At 42.5% G+C, this 14,517-nt stretch overlaps 1 pseudogene; it reads left to right on the top strand.

The window, feature by feature from the left end:
* The first annotated feature begins 1,949 nt into the window (after positions 1-1,949).
* On the top strand, positions 1,950-2,006 carry LOC129856317 (U7 small nuclear RNA; annotated as a pseudogene).
* The last annotated feature ends 12,511 nt before the right edge of the window (positions 2,007-14,517 follow it).

Here is a 14,517-nt window from a genome sequence, read left to right as displayed (position 1 = left end):
ATGTGACCATGTAATGAATGTTCAGCTCGCACTGACGCGACTAACTAAAACATTTACTTGCTCAGCCAATTCAAAGGGTCGCAATCAAAGTCATAAGTAGTGGCAGAACAACTAGCTGTCATTACCAGAGAGTATATGTTGGGATGATGTACATTCAGATGTCTTTTGATGTTATTTTTCCTCATCAACTTGTGGGTGCAAACGCTGTCTTCTTCTGTGGATGTGTTGCATTCGGTCTTCTTTGAATCTACACGATATGTTTTGGGCTCCCGAGTGGCGCAGCGGTCTAAGGCACTGCATTTCAGTGCTAGAGGCGTTACTACATTCCCTGGTTTGAATCCAGGCTGTGTCACATCTGGCTGTGATTAGGAGTCCCATAGGGCGGCGCACAATTGGCCCAGTGTCGTCCGGGTTTGGCCGGGGTAGGCCGTCATTGCAAATAAGAATTTGTTCTTAACTGACTTGCCTAGTTAAATAAAGGTTAAATATAGGTTAAATAAAGCTTGTGGCAATGGCATGTGCCTTATCAATGATTTGTTCCTGCCAGATTGGAGAACAGTTTGCAGGGATAGAGGTGACTCGGGAATGACCTGGGCATGGTTTTTAATTTCCAATAACAGCATTGCAACATTGCAATGAGAAAGCCTTGCCATTCTGCTAATCTCATGCACGTTTTTGATCGGGTCAAACAAATTACACTGAAAAGCTCTCAATCTCTCTATTTGGTCCCATCTTGTTTTCGTCAACCCAAATGAAAATACAATTTTGTTTAGTTATAGTTTTTCTTGGTCTATTTAGTAAGTTATCATCTCGTCAATTGCCACTGATAAAATAGGTGTTTGACAAATATTTCCGTCACTGTTTTCATTGATGGAATTAACACTGCGTAGAGGAAAGCTGGAAATCTTCCCATGAATAAGATAAATAAATCATGGTTAACATCCTCATACCCACAAGAAAATACTATACCAATACTACACTGTATTGATATGCTAATCGTTAATTAGCATATACCCTGCCCATTCCCCTCCCACAAATCCCAATTTGTGCACCCACGAGTGAGAAACCGACATGCAAAGTATAGACAAATATTTTGTTCCCTATACCACATCCACTAAGAACTCTGATGTGCCCCCATGTGATTCTGAACCCTGGGTTAGAGAGTAGGGGGCAGGGACAGATGGTCCTTGCTGCCAGAGTCCTCAGTTGAACCCCAATGCCAATCCAAATGTCCCAGATCTCTTCTCCCCTTCCGTTCTTTGCCTCGTCCAGCTGTATTGGAAGCCAAGAAGAGAAAAGCAACTACAAGCAGCTACAAGCAGCTACAAACTCAAATAAGAACATTCCTGGCTTTAGAAAGAGAAAACCACTGGGTAATATTTTGATCAAGAACCAAACATAGATCCAAACCCCAAAATCTCCTGGCAAAAAGTTAACATGTTGAACGGCAAGACAAACCACTCAAAAGTAAAAGTGCTAAAACACAATGGGAAGTTGCACCTTAATCTCCAAAACAAGAAAGACAAACAAAACCGTTGACCTCACTCTCTATGGGCAGGCACACATTCCAGGAAGTCATGAAGTGGAGCACTTATATTGAGAACCTGGAGAAGGAATGGAAAAAATGTCTACCCTACCAAACCCCTCCCTCTTTTTTTGATATAAAAAAAATAAAAGTTTCTTCTGTAGGCTACATTTAATTATCCAATAAAGTTTATTTTATCTAAAATCAAGTCGCAGAAGACAAAAGGAGAACTCCAACCCCCATCCCACTTGTCCCTTACCAAACCTCACCCTTGACTGGACAGACACACTGAGAAGAGAGGTAGAAAAGGGCAGGAAGCCCTGAGCTATCCCTCCTCCATACTTACTTACGCACCTATTTACAGCTTATAGAAAAGAGCAGAAGCTCTGACCCCAGTTCAGACCCCAGTCCTACTTATATCTTAAGGTTAATTTGCTCTTTTAGTATTTCTCCAGTAGGTTTCCCCAAGGAGAAAGCCCCCGCTTCTATGTCAAAGATAATAAAACAAAAACACTTTAGTAAATACTACAGTAATGTCCAGAAAAAAAACGACAGTAAATTCTTCAAAAACACTACAGTAAATACAATAGTGTACTAAAGTAATACTTGCAAAAATACTACAGTAAATACATTACATTTACATTTAAGTCATTTAGCAGACGCTCTTATCCAGAGCGACTTACAAATTGGTGCATTCACCTTATGACATCCAGTGGAACAGCCACTTTACAATAGTGCATCTAAATCTTTTAAGGGGGGGGGGGCAGAAGGATTGCTTTATCCTATCCTAGGTATTCCTTGAAGAGGTGGGGTTTCAGGTGTCTCCGGAAGGTGGTGATTGACTCCGCTGTCCTGGCGTCGTGAGGGAGTTTGTTCCACCATTGGGGTGCCAGAGCAGCGAACAGTTTTGACTGGGCTGAGCGGGAACTGTACTTCCTCAGTGGTAGGGAGGCGAGCAGGCCAGAGGTGGATGAACGCAGTTCCCTTGTTTGGGTGTAGGGCCTGATCAGAGCCTGAAGGTACAGTGTACTACAGTAATGTCCACAAAACCACTACAGGAAATACTACAGTTATGTCTGCGAAAATACTAGTGAATTCTACAGTAAAGTCTGCAAAAAAACAAACATTTAATACTATAGTATATAAATATTGTAATACTACAGTATTTAGACCGTAGGGAACTATTGTATTTTTTATGTGTGCGTCTTTTATGTCAGTACAACCTTCTTCCTTCTAGTTTGCTTTGTCATGGTCGTGAGAGAGGTACTTTTCCAGAAAAGTTATTAAAGTTCTTTGACAAATTCTTGACCATTCTTGGTCACACTGGGTAATAATGACAATCGTTCACTTCTTCAGTCACTCACAGGCGTGAGCAGGGGACATTTGTGACCCACCACCTGGATTCGGTTCTATGTAGCAAAATTTGAAATTGTGTTTTTTACACTAGATAAAAGTAGAGACTCAGAGCTAGAAAATGTTAGATGCAGTTGAGGAACAATGGGTAAGTAATTCTGCTTTGAAAGTGGATACACTTGTAACTCCACTTCTGAGAAAATGGCACTTGAATGATTTGGTACACATACTGGAGTGCTCGTCTTTGTCTATACCCATTCAGCATCGTTCACACCCTCTTAAGCCTTCGCCCCACCCATCTCTTTAAGGATTCACATGAGGCTATGTGCTAAACAGAGTGATTAGTGTAGTAAACAACCAAAGATTTCAATACTAAAAGTGTTAAAAGTAGTAGTCTACAATAAGGAAAAACTACGCTTTATCTAGTCCTTGGCCTATGTACTAATCTGACTTTGGTGCAGGTCATGTTGTTCTGCAGATTACTATCTCTGGTAAACACAAACTATATCAAATACAATCTAAGTTTATTTGCACATGCACAGGATACCGAAGATATAAAAGGTACAGTGAAATGGTTCCATGCATATGCGCATAGTTGCAGTATCAAAAACAAAAAGTGTCCAGATAAAAAATATTTATAATTATTAGATGATGCTTACCCAGACTCACTTGTCTAAATTGATGGGTCAAGTGAAAGAAATGTATTAACCACTCCACAGCTACATCTAGCTAAATGGATGGTTCATTATTGTTATTAAACACAATAGATGCCCATAATCTCCCCAGACACACCTGTCTAACTTGATGGCTCATGTAATCATCTGGCAAAGTAAAGTCTATCTTAACTGGCATAATCCAAACTCATACTACTACTGTACCAATACAAACCGATTGTCATATACGTAGCATGAATCTGTAGGTAGCTAAAGCTAACCAACTAGGTTCAATGTTACTAGCTAACAAACATTAGGTTATAACAATCACAATGAAAATGGATATCTGATAAAAAATAATTTTACTACACTGATCATACACGCAACATTAGTTAGCGAGACAGAAAGCTAGCGTTCGCTAGCTAGCTAACAGTACGCTTTAACTTGCAATGAAAATGACTCTGACAAAGTTAGAAATGTGTAATACCCCAAAATTTAACTAGACTTTTACCCGTATACATCGATGAATGCTTCACGACAGACTGGAACCATTTAACTCAGTTTTGTTTGTAGCTACATCTTGTTTGGCCAGCATTGTTTCAAGTCACTCCGGTTCACACTGACCGTGGCATGTGCAGAAAGTAGCCCACCAACTTTTTTGAAGTGATCTTTGTCGATAAATGGCCTACTAAATTCAGGTGCGTCAATGTTGTTGAGAAAAGTAGCAAAACCTTTGTAGTTCTCAATGGCTAATCTGTCTTCCAAAAACGCAGGGGTATAAAGGGTTATCAAAACATACTGAGCAGCTTCCATTCTAGACAGCATGCTACAGACCAATCCGAACTCATCTCGCAGCATGTCCAGCCCATCCATTCTCTCCGACAATCATGGCTAGAGGGTAGGTTTCTGACTTTTTCCGTGGCTTAACCAACTAGGCTCGTAATTTAACAATTTTATTCGTATTTACAGATGGCTTACAATATATATGTACATTCAAATGCCTCTCCTGTGATGTAGTGACGTGCGACATATCCCTAGCTTCCTGAAACGAGTCACATTTTCCTACCACTTCCTGGTTCTTGATCAGTCTGTCTTTTCAATATACTTCTATGTAGACAGATATTCAGAGCCATGACCCACACCAGCAGGACGGCTTCTGAGAAGATGTTAATTGGCTTCTGAGATTCACATCCAATTTCAACTGAGAAGAGAGCGGGGGGGTTCAAATACAATGATTTACAATGATTTTCCGCTTGCTGAAGTGTTTCTTTTGACAGTGCTCTAAATGCATAGCTCCCCAAAGATGATCTGAATATTTATATTTCTTTATACTGTTAGAACTTTGAAATAGAGGAAATGCATGAGTGAAATATCATCTGTCACTTTCTCTGTACCCAGAGGGATGTGGAAAGTGGGGTAAATTGGTGTTTAAATATGTACATCACTGTAAAAGACTGGCATGTATTTGTTTGACTCTGTGGGCAGAGACAGTCAACATGCCACTGTTACTCAGTTTCCCCTTCTTTCTCTTTCTTTCTCTAGTAGAGCAGGATACTCGCAAGGTCCACCGGTGCAGTCCAGCACACACACTCTCTGCCTCTGTCTCTGTCAGTGCACTAGTTTATCTGCGGGTGGGGACTGGATCATAACGTCCTGTCTTATTTCATTAAGGTCAGTCTAGGGAAGGTGAGCTGAAAAACGTTCCCGAAGCTGGAGGCGTGCCCCGTCAAACTCATCTCAGTGTCCAACTCTCCCTAGCAGGAGAAAGGGCAGCTCGTGGGTGATGCCGGTCTATTCCCTCATAATCCGTTTTTCAATGACTGCTTAGTAGGGAATAAGAGCAGCTGCCCTTCTCTGAACTCCATAGGATTGACACCAAGGTCGGTGGCTCCTCACAGTTCCATCACGAGAGAAAAGGGAAATAGGGGTATCGTACAACAGAATCATGTGATTACCATGTGATTGTCACATCCAGAGAGTCTTCACTGAGTGTACAAAGCATTAGGAAAATCTTCCTAATATTGATTTGTAACCCCTTTAGCCCTCAGAACAGCCTCAATCCGTTGGGGCAGGACTCTACAATGTGTCGAAGGCATACCAAAAAGGAATGCTCGCCCATGTTCACTCCAATGCTTCCCACAGTTATGTCAAGTTGCGTAGACGTCCTCTGGGTGGTGGACCATTCGTGATACACATGGGGAACTGTTGACCGTGATAAACCCAGCGGTGTTGCAGTTCTTGCCACACTCAACCCGTTGCGCCTGGCACCTACTACCATATCCAGTTCAAAGGCACTTATATATGTTGTCTTGCCCATTCACCCTCCGAATGGCACACAAACACGTACCATGTCTTAATTGTCTCAAGGCTTAAAAATCTGTCTTCTAACCTACCTCCTTCATCTACACTGATTGAAGTGGATTTAACAGTTGACATCTTTTGTACACTCAGTGTTTACTACAACTATGGTAATCACAGGGAAGCTAGTTAGGGAGTGTGTTTGGCTTTCATTTCCCCATTACTGTGCTTTAACGTAAACCTGAACATGACTTAAATCAACAATTAGTATCCACATCAGCTTTTACACTTTTTTTACAAAGCAACAGATTTACATCTTCAATTCTCCCTTGATTTCAAAACAAGGCACAGTCATCTGCAGCAGTTTACATTCTCTGTAATATAGTAATACATGTCTCCCTGGGGTTTTTCTGTGGTGTCCCAAAACGAAGGCAATCGACTCCTCGCTGTGCAACGAGAGAACTGATTGACAGCCTGGAAGTGTAATAATCAACGGTTGTCAGCTTCGCCGGCTTCACTGAGACTTTCCTGCAGATCTAGAGGAGATGGAAAGGAAGACAGGGGAGCCGGAACAATTGAAGAGGATGAGAAAGGAGAAGATTCATTCTCTGATCTTTAATAGTGGTGTGTAACAGTGTGTGAAGTAGTTTTGAAGAGCCTCTTCCTTCGGTTTCTCCCTAGGAATCCATTTTGGCTCTATAGCGGGAGATAACCACAGACCATGGTGTCAATCCCTTTGGAAAAATAGTCAGAGATGGGCAGCTGCCTTCATTCCACACTAAGCAGTCATTGAGAAATTGATTATGAGGGAATAGGTTGCCGTCGACCACGAGCTGCCCTTTGTCCTGCCAGGGAAAGTCGGACGCGCAGAGATGAGTTCGACGAGGCACGTCTCCAGCTCTGGAGCATTTTTCAGCTCACCTTACCTCGACCCACCATAATTAAATAAAACAGAATGCCATGATACAGCTACAAACCAGCCACCCCCTGGTATGTGATTGTTATGCAGACCAGACAGACCTGCGGGAAGTGGAGAGAAAACAAAGTGACAGTTGAATGACTACTAAGTGAAAGTGACGTTATGAACAGTGAAATGATGAATTCTGAAGGAACATTATACTGACTTGCCTAATATTGAAGCGCTTCTGAATCACAAAAGGATGTCATGATATGAAAATGTGTTTGTCTTCTATCTCCAGAATCGTAGCAACGATTTTATTTTATTTTATTTGAAAATTGTTTTACTAATTATCCTTGATTCCTTCCTGATCTGTCCGTACGAATGATGAAGGCATCAAGGAATTATACAAACCGTCCTGACGTTGAACCCACTCTGAATCATAAAAGTATGTTATAATATGACAAAGTGCTCTACTCTTGTCTTTCCAGTCCAGAAACCTAGTCATGTTTTTAATAAGGAGCCTATATATAATCCTGATGTGTGTGGACGCATGCAGAAGTTATACATACTTGCCTGACATTGAACCCTTTCTGAATCCCAAAATGCTATAGTACCACAATGTGTTACAGACCTGTATCTCCAGAATTGAAGTCATGGTTTAATTAGGAGCCTTGATGTATTCCTGATCTGTGTGGACTGCCACATACCGAGATTGGATATGAATCTCCGAAGCCAATTAACATCCTCTAAGACCCCGTGCTGCTGGATGTGGGTCACGGCTCTGATATGAATAACCTTCTGCACAGAAGGATATTAAAGACGGACCGAACCAGGAAACTGTCTTCTTCTCGTGTGTCTGAAGAATCGAGATAGTATCACCCAGTGTGAGCGAGAACATGGCAGGGGATCTATCGTAGGACTTCTTCTCACTCAAGTCTCAAGAGATTTACTTTGCTGAAGGTCTAAGCAAAGTGACTCGAGAAAGACAGCAAGGGCAGATATTAGGGATAAAATAAAAGCTTTTCCAACATTTAACATTTAAAGACCATTGAGACAACATGCCATTTGAATGTTATGACCGAACAACAGGAACGTGCCTGATAACCAGTCAACCCCAACATACAATTTAAACCCAGTCACTTTATGTCCTGTGAAGCTACAGGAATTTGTTTAGTTCAGAAACAACATGCAGCAGAATTAACCGTAGACTAACGGATCCCGCTCTCAAGAAACGGTTTGTAGAACAGTTGTTGGTTTAAATGTAGGCTAGATTATGATGACAGGATGGGGCCCCATGACCCTATGACTTGGCAGGCTAGCAAAAGTGTCAACGTTACAATGTTTAGAGCGAGGAGAGCAAGGTCGAGCTCCGGTGAAACAGATCCATCGTCTGACGTAACGGACAGAGGGAGAGGTCGGTTTATGTTGGCCGAGCATTTATTATTCATGTGGGGTTGTGGGAGAACGCGGCGAAGCAACTCTCGCTGGGGAGGAGAGACAAATGTAAACACCGCCATCACTCTCCCCTCTCTAACCGTCCATCTCTTCTCTCTGAGGGGATTTTGCCCTTGGAGTTGCCTTAAGGTTCATCAATACTTTGACGTCTTAGAACTGAGGAGTCTGCCTGAGGAACCTGCTTCATCGTGGTTTCTCCTTTCTAGGATGTCCGGGGGAGTGGAACCTGATTTGTTTTAAATGGGGAGAACTGATGAGGTAGTTAACAAGGGTTAACTAGTTAACAAGGGTTAACAAGGGTTAGCTACTCTGTGATGTTAATTCAAAATGAGAAGGGGGCGAGGTTCAAACGCAACTGGTCAGAAGCTTTTGGAATTGAAGTAAACTTTAAAAGAGCTGAGTTTCTCAATAAATTAAATTAACACATTTTTGGAGATTATGAGAACTAAGGGTTTGAGGGAAATTAAATATAATACTAGTTTCACACTCTGGCCTAAATCTGGAGGCTAGATATACTATTCCTGTGCCATTCTTTATCTTCACTTTGAATATGTATTTTCCATTACAGTGAGGAAGTGGGATAGTCCAACCCCTGCCTGTCTGCTAACGGCTGAGTTCACTTGGCTGGGAAGATGGGTTTCCAGTGTTAACTCTCCTTTCATACCTTGCCAAGAAACAGAATAGACACGTTGTGCACCCATTTCATGTAGAACCAGTCTGGACGGCTTAATATTCTGATCTGGAATTCCTGCGATGACAGTATCGGGATGGAAAAAGGACAGTGGGTAGCGCTTTGCGATTCATCCCATTTCTGGATGCAAACTCAACTCTCTACAGCACTGACAGAAGAGTTGAAAGAGGGAGTGAAGACCAAAGGAGGAGAGAAGTCAGTGATGTTGGAGGAGGGAGGTTTAGCCTGGTGATGTAACATAGAGCGACCCCGCCCACTCTCTCTGCATCTCCACACCTTTCTCCATTTCCTCTCTCGTCGTGCGTCACTCTTTGATCTGGTCAGACTAAATTAGATGTTCTGCGTTTCCCACCAAAGCTGTGCCACCCGCACTCCTGCCACAGTCATAATCTAACTCCACATCAGAGGGAGCTGGGTGCAATCTGTTTCATCGGGGGTACATATGCTTCCAGTATGAGAGGTTTTCAGAGGAATTTACAGTGTTTTTCATTGGAGTTTGTCCCTCCTTGCTCCCCATACACATTCCATATACCACCTCTGACCTTCTTTTTGGGAAAATATAATAACATTATTTACACTCTGAGTGCCAATCATCCTGCTCTATCCTAACAACCTCCTTCCTCCCTCCTTTACCAAGAAGAATCATGTTCTGCCTTTACTCCAATACCTCCACTAGACCATGAAATGTACTGTACCGCCCAATGTTCTAACTGGGCACTCAACCCCCTCAAGGTATATGATCATGTGAAGTGCATTGACATCTCTCTCCCCTTACAGGCATCCAAAGGTGTACCATTAGTTAACAATGAACAACACCTTGTCTGTAAATGATTATGCTGTATGCCGTAGGCATGTTGAAGATCAAAGCTTTACATCTTCCGACACACCTATTTGACGCATGCCGATCGTGCAAACCCGCATTCGTGATGCCAATAAAAAAAAAACGATGAATCTTTTTAATCCTGATTCCAACCTCTCAATATGTAGGGCAGTGAGTGACATACATTAGATTAGATTCGTAATTAGATTCGGATCTCTTCCTCCATGTGATAAAGATCTCTTCACACTACCTGGTTCACCATCGACTCGTTAAAGTTTAGATACCTCCTGATAACATACTTGGGTGCAAAATGTATATGCTTCTTTTGAATTACTTTTTCTGTGCTTGATTGAGCTTGTCTGGCTCAATGGACCAATGAGATAGTCCCAAAACTGCAGACCCCACCCGCCTGGCATTCCAGGAAGGCTAGAGCAAACACTCAATATTTGAACGATTTCAAATAATGTTTGAACCCTGGTCTGCCTGATAGGATTCCACTCTTATCTGTCTACTTTATCTACAATTCCATGGGCAACTGATAATGCCATACAGTTAAACACTCCATTAGAAGTGTTCTCGTCTCCCCTCACTTGACGGTAATGGGCAGGTCTTTGAGAAGATGTCATGTGAAAATGGCCTTCTGTTTGCTGAGGTTACTAGCAGGTTTTCATTCGAATTGGGATGAAGTGCTGATATGACCACGGTCACAAATCATTCCTACAATCTTAGAAAAAAACGTTATATCTAGATCCTAAAAGGGTTCTTCGGGTGTCCCCATAGTAGAACCCTTTGAAGAACAATTTTTGGTTCAGGTAGAACCCTTTTGGTTCCAGGTAGAACACTTTTGGGTTCCATATAGAACCCTTTCCAGAGTTTTCTACATGGAACCCAAAAGAGTTCTGCCTAGAACCAAAAAGGGTTCTCCTATGGGGACAGCCGAATAAGCCCTTTGGAACCTTTTTTCTAAGAGTGTAGCTTCCTCTTGGTTTGTCCAATCCTACTCTTCTCCCATGCAACTCTCCCCAAATCGTTACTGTAAATATATTTTCACGGTGAATTTACATGGAAAATAAGAGTTCAATTAAAAAGGAATGGAGTTGCTCCAGACACTGTGGTTTGAATTTGGGAGACAATAATGAATCATGAATACAGTACGTTCATATAAGCTGACATACAGTGGAAACAATGTTGACTCATCCACTTTTTACCCAGAGGGCATTGTTTTAGCTGTCATGGCCATTTTTTTCTTCCAGTGACATAGAACTGAATTAATGAATTATAAAACAAGTTTTGCTCATTACCTACTATGCTTTGCAAGTGCAATGCAGGCCTGTTATTTTCTCTATATTATCCAACCATTATAATTTCAATTTTATTAATTGCATAGTTTTGCTCTTGGTCATGGCTGATTAAAGCATGAAACGAACAATTTAGTTGGTAAAATTAAAACATTTATGAAAACATTTAAATTGCAATAGTGCAATACATATTAACATCATAACAGGTTATATTAATTAACAAATAAAGAGCCAGACAGATATTGTATTGAAAACCTAATAGAAAATGGAACCCTGACAGAATAGGAAAAAGCACTCTTGCACTATCTCTGTTAGACAGCTGGGACATCAATGAATCCCTTTACAGACTTAAGGTGGTTTCATCTAGTTCCACAGGAGGAGCCAGAAATCTGCTGTGACTTAATTACAGTTAAATGAAGAGCTATGAGTCCAGATTTAATAATAGGCACACCTCCATATGTCTTCCCAAAATGCCCAATTATGATCAAATGAGAGGATACCAGCCTTCTCATGGACATGAGAAGAATCTCAATCAGTAGAGGCTGGTGGGAGCTGCTATAGGAGGACAATAATATGGAATAAATGGGACAGAGTCAAACACGTGGTTTCTACACGTTCCATATTGTTCCATTTATTCCATTCTAGCCATTACAATGAGCATGTCCTCCTATAGCTCCACCCACCAGCCTCTACAGACCTCAAAGGTACCAAGTCACGGATGTTCATTTCAACTTGACAGCCATTCGTTGGGCTGCACCAGGACACAGTGCAAAATAGGTTGATAAGGTTAGATATATTGTACTTGTGGTGCTGTTCCTCTGTAATCACATCTCACACCTCCCCCCACCCATCCCCCAAGATACCAGAAGGACTGAAGGATCATAAACTGGCTCCCCAAACTCCCAGTGACCTCTGTGACCTGGTCACTGCTAGGTTGCCAGGGTCAGGTGATTGCTAGGGGGCCGGACACCTGACAGAATCACATTCACCTCCCTTGTCCTTTGGAAATAAAGTTCCCTGTGTGTAACTCTCTGTGAGATTGCCTTGTTCTTTTGACCGGGGAAAGGTGTCAGTGGGATACAGAGGAGCCCAACTGGAGAGCCGCTCCATTTCATGGTCCTTTGAGATGGATTTGTGACTTTTCTAGCACAACTGTGGCCGCGTCCAGAGAAGGGCACACGGGTTACTTGCCATACATCCCGCCTGCAGTCCAGAGGAGGACGGCTCCAGGGTATAAAGACAACTACACGCTAGATTATGTTCCCTTTCTGGAGCCTTAGGGAGCCACAGGCCATTCACAGCATGGATTGCATGGCTCCTCTCCTTTATGTGGCAGATTGCTGGCCTCAGACGTCGCTCGGCTGATGCAGGAGCTCCTCCTCCAGCTCGCAGAGAGACTCTGCTACCGAGGCTCTAAATGGCTACACAGGAGCCTCTTCCGACACTCCCGGCTCCACAGGTGACCCTGTAGTTCCACTTCCAGCCTGCGGCGCAGTGACCCCCAGGACTACCGTATAGTCGCCACTCGCGCTGAACTAGGGAACCCCTGGACTGGATCTAGTCTGGTCCCCATACCTGCTCGAGCCAGCGCCTCAGCTGACGGATAGGAGGGCACTCCCCATTAGTGGCAGGCAAGAAGCAGCCAGGGGACGGAGTCCTGAACGTGTTTAGGATAATGACACATTGGAGTGCTCAGCCACGGTAACCAGTCAGCAGCTGGAGGAGCAACCTCCCCCCCCCCCCCCCCTCGAGGTGGGCCAGGTCCGAGGGGAGGCTAGGAGGGCCTCGTTGGCTTGACATGTTCAATGCAAACACCTATTAAGTCCGTTGTTGTCTTTACGCTCTTTCAAGTCAACAGGAACACCTGCTCTTTCCATGACACAGACTGACCAGGTGAAAGCTATGATCCCTTATTGATGTCACTTGTTAAATCCACTTCAATCAGTGTAGATGAAGGTGGAGAGACAGGTTAAAGAAGGATTTTTAAGGCTCGAGACATTTGAGACATGGATTGTGTATGTGTGCCATTCAGAGGGTGAATGGGCAGGATCTGTTCCAGATCAAGTGTTTTCAGATCAGATGTTTTCATCGTTTTTTTTCTCTCTCTCCACTTCTCAGCAGTTCTAAATCCTTGTGTTTGACTCCACCAAGGGTGGTGTACATTGTCTCAGTGGAGGTCCTGACCCTGTGTCAGCCCCTCATCCAGCAGAGAATTATACCCGCAAAGACAACCTTGACGGGAGGGTTGCAGAGGCCCAGGAAAGCACACCAAACACACAAACCAAACATTAACAGGAACACACACTCAATGGCGCGCACGCACACATGCATGTAGGCAATACAGACATGCACACATACCCCACACACACACACACACACACACACACACACACACACACACACACACACACACACACACACACACACACACACACACACACACACACACACACACACACACACACACACACACACACATCTAATGAGTTCCAGGGTTAGGAATTTACTCAGGCCTTCAGTGCCTCACTCTCGACTCACACAAAACAATCAGCGTTAACACACAGCCTTTTTACGACTGAGTGTGGCTGTGTTTCCAAACACAGCGGGGAAGCTGGAAAACCGACAGGCTGAAATCATGGACACGCAAAAAGGTGCTATCCACACTAATTTATTCAATGTTTATTTATTTAACCTGTCTAGGATCAGCGTGGCGCTAGCGGCACACCCCCCCCCCCCCCACTGAAAAACCAGTGCCGCGAAATTCAAAAAAAATATTTTTTTAAAATATTTAACTTTCACACATTAAAGTCCAATACAGCTAATGAAAGACACAGATCTTGTGAATCCAGTCAACATTTCCGATTTTTAAAATGTTTTACAGGGAAGACACAATATGTAAAGATGTACATCTATTACCTAAAAACACATTAGCATAATCCACCATCTTTTATTTGTCCACCAACACCAGTAGCCATCACCAATTCGGCTAAACTAAGATATTTATAGCCCCTAACCAACAAAAAAACTCATTAGATGACAGTCTGATAACATATTTATGGTATGGGATAGGTTTTGTTCGAAAAAAGTGCATATTTCAGGTATATGGCATAGTTTACAATTGCACCCACCATCACAAATGGACTAGAATAATTACAATGAGCAACGTGTTTACCTAACTACTAATCATCAAACATTTCGTAAAAATACACAGCATACACGAATCGAAAGACACAGATCCTGTGAATACAGACAATATTTCAGATTTTCTAAGTGTCTTACAGCGAAAACACAATAAATCGTTATATTAGCTTAGCACATAGCAATTAGCAGCCCAGCATTGATTCTAGCCAAAGTGAGCGATAAAAGTCAACATCGCCAAAAGATATTAATTTTTTCACTAACCTTCTCAGAATTCTTCCGATGACACTCCTGTAACATCACATTACAACATGCATATACAGTTTGATCGAAAATGTTTATATTTAGCCACCAAAATCATGGTTAGACAATGTGAAATGTAGCT

Source organism: Salvelinus fontinalis, chromosome 5 (genome assembly GCF_029448725.1).
Source record: "Salvelinus fontinalis isolate EN_2023a chromosome 5, ASM2944872v1, whole genome shotgun sequence".
In the NCBI taxonomy this organism is placed as follows: Eukaryota; Metazoa; Chordata; class Actinopteri; order Salmoniformes; family Salmonidae; genus Salvelinus; species Salvelinus fontinalis.
Note: the sequence above shows the minus strand (reverse complement) of the source record. Positions and strands in the feature narration are given on the sequence as shown.